Here is a 14,404-nt window from a genome sequence, read left to right on the forward strand (position 1 = left end):
GGAGATATGTTATCCATTTATGGGTACATAAATACACAAACATGTATGCATGTGTGTGTGTGTGTGTGTATGTGCGTGTGTGTATGTATATACACATACACTGTCATGGAAAGAGACAGACAAGTTTCCTCCATCCCTACTTGAGGAGCCCAGTAAGTGCTAGCATGACAATATAAAGCTGTAGGCTGAAGGATCATGCTGGCCCTGAGACTGGCTTGGGGGATGAGGCTTGGATCTACTTTTCCTTTCCCTAGGGACAGCTGGAGGCTGCCTCTGCCTCATCTGTGGCCACGCCAAAGCCTTTTTTTTACCTTTTGGATTGCCTATATTCAGGCAGTCAGTATCCACTCAAGATTAGCATTAGGAATTTTATGATTTTTCAAATATCTGATATGTCCTTAAGTAGCTATGGGACCTTGAGCAAGTTTCCATGACTACACATTTCAGATCATCATTTCTATGACATGTAAGTATTATAATGAAGAATAAATACAGTATTTGTTGGATCTAGCATTATGAAATCAGAGTTACATTTCTTTCTTTCCTCCGTGTGCTACAAGTCTTGGCTGCTTCCCCCCATATGCTCTCTTCCTTATTCCTTTCCACTGTTTCTAGGAACTTGATCCCATAGTTATCCTTACTCTCTCCAGGACTGTTCATGGTCATCTTTTTCTTGTGGTTTTCCCCTTGATCATCTAACATGCCGTCATCTTTCGTATCCTGAATAAAACTCTCTTGGGCCATAACTATCCTGGCAGTGTCTCTCGTTTTCACTTCCAAAATCACTGTGAAGAGCATTCTACTACTTGCTGACTCTACATCACAGTCTCTAATCTCCTTACCAACTGTAATCTAGTTTATGTCCTAACCATTCTACTTGGAAAAGCCCTTTCTCCTGATTCTCACTCCTAGGATTCTCATTCCTAAAACATTAAATACTTGAATCATGACACTTGCCTTTCTAAAAATGTCAGTGCCTTTTGGGTAAGTCCTTTTTTGTTTGTTTGTTTGTTTGTTTGTTTGTTTTATGTTTTATTTGTTTTTGAGAGAGAGAGAGAGAGAGAGCAAGGGCTCAAGTAGGGGAGGGGCAGAGAGACAGGGGGACTGAGGATCCAAAGCAGGTTCTACACTGAGACAGGGAACCCGATGTGGGACTCAAACCCATGAACCATGAGACCTGAGCCAAAGTCCAATGCTCAACTGACTGGGCCCCCCAGGTGCTCCCTAGGTTAAAGTTCTGATTCTTCACTTAAGCATTCACCTTCCATGACCCCGATCTATCTTTCTGTACCTAAGATTGCCATAAAGACAAAATTAAAATGATTTTTTTTTGAGAGAGGGCTCAAGTGAGCAAGGGGCAGAGAGAGAGAGAGAGAGAGAGAGAGAGAGAGAAGCAGGACCCACGCTCACCCGAAGCAGGGCATGAGCTCACTTGACATGGGACTCAGAACTCATGAACCATGAGATCATGAGTCATGCTTAATGACTGAGCCACCCAGGAGCCCAAAATTAAAATAATTTAAAGAATTCCATGACCATCAAGTATAGACAGATTTGCTTACTATTCCTTTCTTAGAGATTCTTAATGTATATTATATTAAGGTCTCTGTGAGGAGCTCTACAGGAAAAAAAAACAAACTTATTCAACAAATAATTGCCTGCTTCCTAGTAATAGCCACAAAACACTTATTCTGATTACTATTTGACCCTATATAAATCTTAGCTCAAGTTGCTTTAAGGTACTAGAAAATACACTTTGGGCTATATATTTATATTCATCTCTGAACCTGTTCTAGGACTTGGATATAGTATGTGCTTAACATGATCTGGAATGCTAGGTTATGTCCTATCATCAAAAGACATATGAACTTTTCTTGCTTTTTAAAAGAAATTATACCACACCTGTCTGAAACCAACAGAAAGCAATGAACTATAAAATCTCTATGACACAAATATTTTCTTTGACTGTCTCAAAGGCCTCATTGCTCCATAGGACTTGAAGAAGGAAAGAGTGGGCTTTTTTTTTAACCACTCGCTAGAGCCGGGCGTCAAGCTTCATTCAAGCACATGATCGCACGTAAGGTTCGTAACCCTATGAAACAGGCAAGATTATACACGTCTTTACGGATGATAAACCGAGGCTCAGAGTCACCCACCAATTAAGTGACATTGCCTGTATTCAGATTCAGGTGTGCCGATTCTAAAAATCTTTGCTCTTTGCACAAAACTGAAGCTTTTACAAATAGTGAGGTGAGAAGAGACGTGTGAATGTTGTTGATGAAAAGGGAAGCAGGCCAAGATAAGAAAAACATTCGTTCGGTGTCCTGGGTGATAAGTCTTTGCCAAGAACATTACAAGGAGAAGAGACCATAGCTACCAGCTGCCAAGTCCCAGTGTTCGGCTCTTGGAGAACCACAAAGAAGGAAGACGGAACGAAGAAAGAAACAACAATGTGCTCAAATGGCCTGGGCTGCTGCAAAGCTCCCTGCCCTGGGGAAACATAGACGGTAAACTGTTTTTCTTGTGTTGACTTAATACTGATCACCCAGCATCATGAAGATTTGACCAGACTATGCCAAGCAGGTTGTCTCCTGCAGAAGATGATGAGAGAAGAAACTGAATTTCTATTATAGCCACAGACTGCGCTTTATGCTTTCCCCCATGGGTGTGTCCCACGCTTGCTACCAATTAAATCATGAGTAGTCACTGAATTCCATTTGAAGAATGAACGAATGAATGAAAGAAAATAGGTTTGTGTCAGAGAACTATTTAAATTCCCTACCTCCCCTTAATTAGTTACTGTAGTCTCACTGTCTAGGAGGAATCACGCATTTATAAGTAAAATTGTTTTGAAATTGGTATTCTGAGAATATAGCAACATTCCTTGTGGGTGGCTTAGCACATCAGTCATGAAAATGTCAATATGTCTACACATATGACTATACTATTTTGACGTTGCATTATCATAACACCTAGTAGGCACTCAACATTACCGTGCGTTTTAACCTCAAAAGCAAATCAAACCATATCTTGTCAATTTACATAGATTGCAGGCTCCACCGATGGGAAACTCTCTCCCTGTAACGACACTGATAATGCTCCTTACATGTTACTTGGTGAGTAAAAGCAGCACAACGAGAAGAAAATAGCTTGGTGGCGGTGCCTCACTGGACATTAGGATGATGTGGCCAGAAATAAAATAAGAAACCCTTTGTTCTTGGTGTTTTCGGCAGAGGCTTCTTGGACCCTCTGGGTAAACCCAATTCTACATGGCTTTTTCTGCAAAATTACTGGCAGATAGGAACTTTTCAGCTAGCACATGTCAAAGCCTCTGCCAGGAATGTAAGCTGTACGATAATTTTTTTTATGTCTTTAGACACCTAGAACAGAAACCTTAAACACCCAAGTGTCAAAATAAGACAGATAACCCAATAAATTTGCTAGAGCAGGGACAGGGAAAAACAAACACAGCCTTCTGTTATACGGATGTCTTTTAACTCTCTCCGACCACTAGCCTGAAACCTTAGCCTGCCACACGTCTTTCCTGTCGAGCTGTTTATTTAGACTCCCGTAAAGCCTCTCGGCACCCATTTTTAATTTTCAGCTTGCTTCTTGTCAGCTTTCTGAAAAGCATGGCAAGACCCACTGTTTAACAAAAACAGACACAAATCAGGGAAGGGGGTAGATGGATGGCAGGAGGTGGTGGGTGCAGGCGCCTCCCAGCAAGTGTGAGAGAACCACATTCCTGGTCCCATTCGTTTGTAATTGGGTGCAAGGGTTGCCAGTCGAGGTCATTCAATCTTGCATGCCTGGGTTTAGCTAATGCCCATCCTTCATGTGGCATGTTCCGCATTCATTCATGAAACACTTTGTAAATGTTCTGCAGTGATGTTGGCAAGAAAAGGAGTCTTCAGCAGCAGTTCATTTCATTCTGGTAGTTTCCTCGGCTTGATTAGAAGGCTTGAGGAAGCTGCAAGCAATCATCTTGTCCTTCTAAAGAGGAAAGATAATAGGCTTGAATTCAGAGATCATCATCAAGTAGTGTTATTTTTTTTTTTCAATGTAAGTGATAATCCACGAAGCCGCAATCATCGATCGAGTAATGGTACATGCGATGTGCCGTGCGTGGACCTATAGGTAGAGTGAACATATTCTGTGAACCAAAAATCAGAATTCAGAGTCTCACGTGAAATAACAATGGCAGGTTCCAGCTCAAGAGGTGGTTAGGGAAATGGAGTGTGGGTTCCTCAAGTGCTAGAATTTACAGGCAGTTTGATGACTTAAGAAGAGCCGTGTTAAAGACTATTTAAAAGTGGGCTGCTTGCTCTGCAAAAGCAAGGCTTATAGTCTTGGCAGTTGTGGGAAATATAACATATTTCATCTTTTCACTGTCTCTCAACTCTTTCTCCTATGCAGTTGGAAGCAATCTCAGTTTCCCAGAAGCCCATAGGCTCAGTGTATGCTTCCTTTATAGTATTCATTAATTTCTGCAGCTGATAGTAATTTATCCTATAATAATTTATCCTACAATTTATCCTAATAATATTATCTGCTATCAACATAGTGATTTTCTTAAAGTTGTAAGGGTTTGGGATGTTGGTAGGCAAGAGAAGGAAAGGAAGAGGTTCTTAGAAAAACACCCAAAGTAAATTGCACCCCGATGCCACTGCATGTGTGTGTGTGCATGTAGGCATGTATGTGCATATAAAGGAAGAGGTGAAAATCTTGGATCATCTCCAACATACAATCCCACCCCACCCCCAGGGTTAACCACTATTCGCATTTAAGGATTTTGTGTGTGTGTGTGTGTGTGTGTGTGTGTGTGTGCTTATTATATCTGATCTATAAGAATATATATGTATGTATATGCATATATGTATATATCACACACACACAGCCACATATATGTGCTTTTCTTTTTCACAAAGATGGAATCCTGCTATACCTATTGGCGTACAACTTGTTTTTATAAGAGCATTTTTTATGTATACCTTGTCAAGTCAGTACATAATGTTCTATGTATTCTCTTTTTTTATTAAAAATTTTTTCTGAGGGCTGATGGGGGGTGGGAGGGAGGGGAGGGTGGGGGGTGGGTATTGAGGAGGGCACCTTTTGGGATGAGCACTGGGTGTTGTATGGAAACCAATTTGACAATAAATTTCATATATTGAAAAAAAATTTTTTTTACATTTATTTATTTTTGAGAGACAGAGAGAGACAAAGTGTGAGCAGGGGAGGGGTAGAGAGAGAGGGAGACACAGAATCAGAAGCAGGCTCCAGGCTCTGAGCTGTCAGCACAGAGCCCGACATGGGGCTTGAACCCACGAATTGTGAGATCATGACCTGAGCCGAAGTTGGATGCTTAACCGACTGAGCCACCCAGGTGCCCCTCTATGTATTCTTTCTAATTGTTGCTTAATACGCCTAAATAAATTTACTGTTTTTATTTGACTGATCCCTCAAGTGAGATAATTGCTCATTTTTGGTATTATAAACAAGGCTGCAATTAACACCCTTGAATATATATTTTCACTGATTTGTGTAATTATTTCTGAAAGATAGATTCCTAGACATAGTAATGCTGATAAGTGGGCCTTGCCTTTAGTTATCAATTTATCAAAAGATAGAATTTGAGGTGGAAGGAGGAGGGATCATAGGCACCAGAAACACAGAAAGTCTGGTAAACAAATGTTGGCAGGGCTCATCCAAACACTACTGAGAGAAAAGGAAGTCTGGGTCTCTGGTTCCATTGGCAAGGGATCTCTCTTAAGATATCAGTATCTCTAGCTTTCCTAAGGGATAATTTTAATTTTAGGTAATAATTAGATAAATTTAGTAGTATCTACTTCTTAGAACTTACTCAGACATGCTCACTAAGCAGCATGATGAATACAATATGATTTCCCCAATGATCTAACCTGAGAGAAAGTCAAATATAGGAAAAATGTAGATAGTAAGCTCTCTACCAGTCTGTGTTTGGGGTTCATGTAAACCCATCCCTGACAAATGGATGCTCCCAGCGTGCTCAGAAAATTGGTTTCTGAAATCTACAGAACCACCACCCTATGGGGCTTTTTGAAAGACATCCTTGTCATTAATATGGTCAACATCTCAACTCCCATTATGTATCTCCAGTTTCAAACTTGGATAGAATAAGCTCCTAGAAGACAAGACCTACCTTTGAGTTTGTCATCCCTACAGCTAGAGGGCAATACCAGAGTGGACATCAGTTGCCATGTCAATTTCTCAGTGTTCTTAACATTGAGATCTCCTGGTTCAGCCTCTTAACCACAACATAGATACTGCCTGCACCTGAGCCCACTGTCTTCAGTCTCATTCTCCTTGAAAGCACACAAAAATAGCATCCCACTGTTTATAGAGCAAAGTGCAATCCCTAAGGGCTGGCATTTAAGATTCAAGATCTGGATCCATCCCAACTTTGCAGTCCAATTTCTCAGTATACATTTTCATTTCCATCTCTAGGTCTCCGCTTCTATTCTCTTCACCTGAAATACCCTTCCATTCCCACTTCCCTCTCCTTGAGAATCTAAAATATAGATCGTAGGAATAGAAATCTAATACACTGGTAAGATAGAAGGTATAAATATTTCCCTGATGGGCAGGGGCTTCCATAATAAAATAAAGGCTGATAAGGCTGGGAGATGGGTGGGGATGGGGAAAAGTCTTGGACCCATTAGCCACATGGGCCTATTTGCCCTTCCCTTCTACCCTCCCATCTCTGCTTTCTCTTGTTCGTTTTTTTTTTTTTTTTTTTTTTTGAGCTATCATGCCCACCAAAGGATAAGGCTTAAAGGAAATTATTTTCATAAATGGTCATAATTGTGTATCTGTATTGCCATTTTTTATAGACATAAGATTCGCATTATATTTCAATCTTTCTTGGGTGAGCAAATGGGACATGTTTGTGAAACTCAGAAATTAAATCTATGTTGTTGGACTGACATGATACTGTCTCTTAGGACTGAACAAAAGAGAATTATTCATTGAAGGGAAAAAAATCCTTATTTCTTTCTAAAATGGACCGATGTGACATTACTTTCTTTTTGAACTTGGCTACCTCACACCATATTTTCTTTTTTGACCCGGGTTACCTGATATCACCACCAAGCAAGCATTTATAAAGTTGTTTTAGAAAATCTTTGATAAAAATCTCCATAGTAATACTCATTATAAATTTAACTTTTGGGGCACCTGGGTGGCTCAGTTGGTTAAGCGTCCAGCTTCAGCTCAGGTCATGATCTCATGGTTCATGGGTTTGAGCCCTGCATTGGGCTCTATGCTGACAGCTCAGAGCCTAGAGACTGCTTTGGATTCTGTGTCTCCTTCTCTCTCTCTCTCTCTCTCTGCTCCTCCCCCACTCACTCCCTGTCTCTCTCTGTCTCTCAGAAATGAACAAATGTTAAAAAAAAATTTTTTTTAATGAATACATTTAACTTTTTTCTTTTTCCCTGTGAAAAACATGAAAAATTTTAAAGGTTCTTGTTAAATACTCTAATGTAAGGCAACTGAATATCTGGAGCACCTTTCCCAAGCTTCTTATTTTACTTTATTATAATATATGGAACATACAATGCTTTCTAAGTTCCAAGGATAAATCTTTGTCTAAAAGTTTCCCTGACTGGCTGTTTACCTTGTTGCTAAAGAAAAAAAAAGAGTCCCAGCCATGAACCCTCCTCAAATGAAATATGGACTTATGTTTGGATGTCTTTGCTACCAGTCAGTTCTGCCCTAAAAGAGGTGATAAAAAGATCCAGAACACCTCTCTCCTTTGAGTCAGATGTCCAGTCCTCCGAAGACACCACCTCTGGGGTTGGGATGCCCAGATCTGCTAAACATATTTTAAAAACAGGTAAAAATTTCACAGGAGACTGAAAACTGTGTGGTAAGGAATAAATATTGTAGAACAAAGTTTTGAGATAAAAATAAATGAGCAACATAATAATGACTTGACTAGTTTTTAGCTTTCTTGATATCTGGAAATATCTTATTGTAGAAGAAATAAAAATTGGGCCAAAGCTAGAGAAAGGAACTAGTCCTGAGTTTGGCAAGTACCCAATATAGATGTGCAAAAACAACAACAACAAAAAAACCCAACCAACAAACAAAAAAACTTGATCAAGCGGAACCCAACTCAAAGATTCAAGCCTTAATCTGAGTTAAGGATTTCTTTTAAAAAGAAAAGCCCACCTACAAATTTTAAAGGATGTCTTGTGGTCAGTACCTTATTCTACCAGTCTTGAAGAAATAGCATCACAAAAGAATGCAATTAAACAGGAACAAGGAGAACAAGACTTCCTTAGCTAAGTCATTCAGTCGTTTCAGGTTTCAATTTTCTTGTTTATGAAATATGGATAATAATACTTGCCTCCCTGTCTCAGAGGAGGATTGAAAGTATTAAATGAGGTCATACATGTAAGACTGCTCTACAACTATAATACGTTATTGTTGTTACCACAATATCATTTTCTATTTCATCCCACAATCATCTCCTGCGTTCTACATAGTTGGGCATGTACTATAAGGGCAGAATGACTATATGCCATGGAATTTCCTGGATGGCCTAACTTTCACCAGCCCTACCCAACCTTCCTCGTGAGTACACTCCTCAAATCATGTGTCCTTAGACTGGAAATCACAGGCACTTAATCTTTAGTGAGATGTGTAAATATCCATCATACAATTAGAAGTCTACTCACAAACAAAATTCTAATAGCAATCTCCTTCTAAAAGATACGGAATGCTCAGTAGTTAAAAAATCTTTTAGGGGCATCTGGGTGGCTCAGTCAGTTAAGCATCTGACTTCGGCTCAGGTCATGATCTCATGATTCTGAGTTCGAGCCCCACATCAAGCTCTGTGCTGACAGCTCAGAGCTTGGAGGCTGCTTCGGATTCTGTGTCCCCCTCTCTCTCCGCCCCATCCCTGATTGTGCTCTGTCTCTCTCTGTCTTTCAAAAATGAATGAATATTAAAAAAAAAAAAAGTTTTTTAAAGGAAACTGGCCAAGTGCAAAAAAAGAAAGACAATGAAATACGTAACTATCTCAAGAGAAGAAAGAGAAAATAGCTATCAGAGGTGCCGATTTCCAACCCAGGTCTAACTTAGCCTTTGAAATGAGATGAAACTAGCCTCCTGTACTTTCGACTAGGGCACAGAGCCACGAGAACCACTTCAATGAGAGATAGATATGAACTATGACTAGAAGAAAATGCCTTTTAGAGGAAGTCTTTGGCAGCTGTGGAAGCTGGATTAGAAAGGAGTTAATTTAAGTGCACAAGTAAATAGAATCTATACACACGGGTATTAGAAATGTCATTTTTGACATTTAAAAAGAATGGATCTTGACCTCAGCTGGAATATGTATGTCTGAGCCTCCCATCTCGTTCCTAGCATTACTAACTGGTGCATTACTACTTGGGCACTAAATGAAGAGAAATGGCATTCCGTCACCGGATCAACATGTTACTTCAGAAATCCCAGTTTTAATACAAGGAGTATGTTGACAATGGATGGAACATTCGTTGAAAACCTCACACAGCGCAGCTGGTAAATCACCCAGAAAGCCAATTCTATTCAAATGCTTATGAAACCTCTGAGTGAAAACCCAAAACATCTTTTTAGAAATCACAGTTGAAAGTAAAGTGCCGTCTTCCATCCAGCAGCAACAGGCTGGGCAAGGAGATGGTAACACCTGGGTTGTTTTTTTTTTTCCTCCGCTTAGGGAGCCAATCTTTCCTCCCTTTATTTTTTATTCCTTTATGTTAACAGAAAGCAATGAGGGCTTATGTTTGCATCCAGGTTGATTCTAAAACATTGAGCAAATTTATATAACAAATCCTCAAGGAGGTGAAAGATCCTGGTGAGAAACTAATGTGGTCTAGCTTACAACTACAGTGTCCATTTCAGGCAACCTCTGGTATTTCCAATGGCTTTCCTAATTCCCGTCCAATTTGGCCATTGGGTCTCAATTCTCACCACGCTTCTATCCATGGCTCAGCCACAGCCACAGCCACAGTAACTACACACATGAACATGAGGAGACTTTTCAAAAGCTCTTTTTTTTTTTTTTTTTTTGGAATCCAATAAGCTGGACTTTTGAATCATCTAGGAAATAATCACTTCCCAAAAGGTGATTTGGGGAGGCAGCCATATTGAAATGACCATGATTTTTTTTTTTTTTTAGGGCCATGTCTAAGATCAGCAATTAGCAAAGTTTTCCTGTAAAGGCCGCACAGTAAAATGTCTATTGCAATTCCTCAACTTTGCAACCGTGGCAGAAGAAAAGTCATCGACAATACTAAACAAGTAACAATGGCTATGTTCTAGTACAACTTTATTTATGGACACACATACGAATTTCATATAATTTTTATGTGTTACACAACACTTTGCTTTGGAATTTTTCCAACCATTTACAAACGTGAAAAAACATTCTTAACTCATAAGTCATACAAAAGCAGACAGCAGGACACATTTGGCCCTATAGGCCACAGTTTCCTGACCCTTGTCTAAGAGGCTCAGAAGGGAAAAGAGCACTAAAAAACCCTTCTAGAAGTCACTATAAGAAGTTAGCTATGGGCACAGGTTATTCCTCAAAGGTTAAAGGTCAATCAAGTGTGATAGTCATTAGTGTTGTCCAGTGACCGTTTCCTGCTCTGTTCCTGGGAACAGGGTTGCATCATCATTTCCCACACTCTTGTAGTCAGTGTGGTCATAGGGCTTACTTTGGCCAAGGGGATATAAGAAATGATATGTTCCCCTCCAGGTAAAAAAATAAGGGGCAAATACATGATTTACCGTACTCCCTTCTTAAGGTGAGAGTAATTATGCTTGGACAAAGTAACAACAACTATTGACTTGTGGGATAAGAAGCCTGAGTAAGAAATAAAATTCTGTTTATTAAGCCACTGAGATTTTAGATGGTTTGTTATCACAGTCTAGTCCAGCCTGTACTGAATGCAACCAGCTTATTATATACTATGATCAGAGGATATCTAAGTTTCCTCTTAGGTATGTATACATGTATACATGTATGCATGTAAACATGTATACCTGCTTTAGCAGAAGACAGCCACTTTGACAACCGAAGATTAGATAGCAAATATGTCATGGATTTATCATCCCTGTGTCTTTGGACTGTGGAGAGAACTATAAAAAGTAGTAGATAATTGTTCTAATGATACTATTCGATGCAGATGAAAGTATTGTTAAGACAGCTAGTCTCATATGCTGCTAGTGGAAAAACACTAGCTTCTAGGAAGCTCATCCGTGTCTTTGACAATTTTTCAAATTCTTTGACTACAAATTCTGCTAGGAATCTATCCTAAAAAACAATCAAGAATTATCAATAATAACAGGCAATTATTTCTGAATAATGATATAGGTTTTTGTTAAAATAAGGAAAATAAAGAAAAGCCCTGGAAAAATTGTGTCCAACTTTATGGGAAGTGCCAAAAATTATGCTAGATTCATATAATGACAAAATTACAGAATAATGTAGAATAAGTTTATGAGAAATTTTAATGGCAAAAACAGATTATGTATTATGTATTGTCCAAATAGTCTAATTCAATGACTTACATGTACTTAACATATGATACATGTAGAGAGACAGAGACAAAGAGGACTGGGCACGAAACACACCAAAACGTGGTAGGATTACAAATGGCTATTATTTTATTCCATTGACATTTTTATACTGTCCAATTTTTTTTACAAGGAGTATATATTACTCTCAGAGCCAAAAAAGTAATAAAATGTATTTTTAAAATAGTCCCAAGCCAGCCAGCTTTAGACTCCCCCTTAGAGAGCACCACTTTTTTTTTCTTTTTTCCATAAGCTACAAGAGACCCAAGTACCATCTTTATTGAAGAAGCCCCCTTCCGAAAATGTTTCCTTTGGATCCGAAATTAAGTTGTTGGCGTAAAACCAAAAAAATCATGACTCATAGAGATTCACGCTAAAAAGAATGACCGATGCCTTCTTCCTGATGCTGTGGCATATATTAATTCAAACCTTATTACTATTTAATTTAATTTATTATCTCAATTCTTGTAAATGACTTGCTTCCAGAGGATTTCATAGGCCTTTTACATCCACCTTTTTGGCCTTACCATCTCCACTATTATGCTAGCTTGCAAATATCAGTGGCTTACCAAATAATTCTTGTTCACTTCATAGTCTAATAAAGTATTCAGTGGGTAGCCTTCTGTATGATGATCCCAGCATCCTGGGTTCTTTCTTTAAAAAAAAAAAATTTTTTTTAATGTGTATTTATTTTCGAGAGAGAGAAAAACAGAGCATGAGTGGGGGAGGGGCAGAGAGAGAGAGGGAGACACAGAATCCGAAGGAGGCTCCAGGCTCTGAGCCGTCAGTACAGAGCCCGACTCGGGGCTCGAACTCATGAACAGTGAGATCATGACCTGACCTGAAGTCGGATGCTTAACCAACTAAGCCACCCAGGCACCCCCTGGCTTCTTTACATTATATGGGACCATGGTGTGCCAACACTTCTTGAGAGGTCTTTGCTGGGTCCACTGAATTCACCTCACCAACAAGCAAAGAGAGAACTCCGAAGAAAATAGCATACAACCACTCTATATTCATTCCGTTCGCAAAAAGACAGGCACATAACCTCACGTAGCCACATGAGGCTGGGGATGTAGACTTTCTGTATGTTTTGGAAGAGGGGACAGGGTTAAAGGACATCAAGCCTATCTCTGTTCTACTCATCACAGATAACCTAGAGGAGCTCTTAGCTGTTTATATCACCTATTCGGTTTACATTAATCCCTTTACTAAAAGAACTCCCCCCACCCACCTGACCTTTTTCCTGCCAGAACTCCCAAATTCATTTTGAATTTCACCTTTAAGAAGCTTTTCTAAATGCTTCAGTCAGAATGAACTTGTCCATTTCTCCACGATCTTGTTGCAGGAATCTATACCATAACACTTCTCAGGGTCTGACCTGTGTTAGAGAAAATCATGTATGCTTTTTCGTCATCAGAGCAAAGGGACTGAACTAGGTGTTAAACTTCACGGTCTCTCCTGGTACCTAGCATGATGCTTTCATATAGTAGGCACTCAGCAAATGGTAATGTCCTTCCATTGCTTTCCAATCAACATTTGTAAAAACTAACTGAACAAAATGCACTAGCCTAGTATTTCACATAAATGCTGGTTTTAGCTCTCCCTCTTAGCAGATATTATATAAAGAACATTTACAGGGATGTCCAGAAGAACCATCCAAAAACTGTATGGGCTTTAAAACCTCTTTGAGGATTGATTTAAAAACCAAAGGATCTAACGTAAGATTTCTTATTCCTCTGATAATCCTGTTGTATTCTGTAGATTTTAAAACTCTCTGTGGATTTTTTTCCTTTTCCTGGAAAATCCAAGTTCTTCAGTAAATCAACTTTTCAGTCCAGTGGGTATAAAAGCAGACTGTGTAGTGAATGAGCGGCTTTGCTGAGTATGCAGGCAAATGGAAAGAAAAGCAAAGAAATAAAATAAAAGTGAGAGGTGTGAACTTTCCCCATCCATCTTAATGGAGTGCTAACCTTCCTGCCTCACGGTGACCGGTTGAATTCTAGAACTATTAAACAATGAGCTGAAATCCAAACATTCAGTCTGGGAGTGAAATCTCCTTGAGAAACGCCAGCTGTGTCCAGTTTTGACTACAATTCGGGCTTAAGAAAGCAAACACATGCCAAATAAAACTGATCATGGCTATCCTCTGTCAGCTTTAGGCTCTAGAATCTCCCCTCTTCACTCTGCCCTGAAAGGTTCACCCCATTTAAAAGGTGGGTGGGGCATAGAGCGTGGGTTTGCTTTTAAAGATGGCGCCCGAGATAGGGAACACTAAATCAGAGACTTGGTCTTCCACCTTCGACTTTAGGATCTCGGAGATTGTTGGTGTTCACCACTTGGAGTGATTTGTATGGTGTTTAATACTAGGCCCTGCTCATTGAAATAAGGGCTCAACAAATGTATCTGGGTTGCATAGAGGGAAAAGGTACAAAGGGGCCAGAGGCCGGCTGTAGAGCTCAACAAGAACCCAGAAAGAGCAAGCAAGAACAGCCATTTCCAGAACGTTCTTCTTAATAGTCTACTTTACAAAACGCAAGGGACTGGAACCAAACCACCAACAACTGGTTGGTGCTGGTTCCGATGGTTTGGTAATTGCATAAAAGCACAAGAGAAAAAAAGAACACCTGCTCTGAAGCCAAGTCAGATGTGGGCTCTGCTTCCAGCTTCAAGGCTTAGCAGCTGTTTTAGCTCAGGCAAATTCCCGAATTTCCCTAAACCTAGGCTCTTCATCTTTAAACTATGAATAACATAGCTTCGTAATTATGTTATTTTGAGAACTAAAGGACACGATGAACAC

The 14,404-nt window shown here is 39.6% G+C and overlaps 1 long non-coding RNA gene across 1 annotated transcript; it reads right to left on the minus strand.

The window, feature by feature from the left end:
• Nucleotides 1-3,521: 3,521 nt before the first annotated feature.
• Nucleotides 3,522-13,566, minus strand: LOC123381732. The gene is made up of 3 exons (XR_006589085.1): nt 12,885-13,566; nt 12,174-12,258; nt 3,522-3,993 (listed from the first exon to the last, which is right to left on the minus strand). It is a non-coding gene; the product is annotated as an uncharacterized LOC123381732 (long non-coding RNA).
• Between the last annotated feature and the right edge of the window lie 838 nt (nt 13,567-14,404).

The sequence above is a fragment of the Felis catus genome, chromosome D4, assembly GCF_018350175.1.
Source record: "Felis catus isolate Fca126 chromosome D4, F.catus_Fca126_mat1.0, whole genome shotgun sequence".
Lineage (NCBI taxonomy): Eukaryota > Metazoa > Chordata > Mammalia > Carnivora > Felidae > Felis > Felis catus.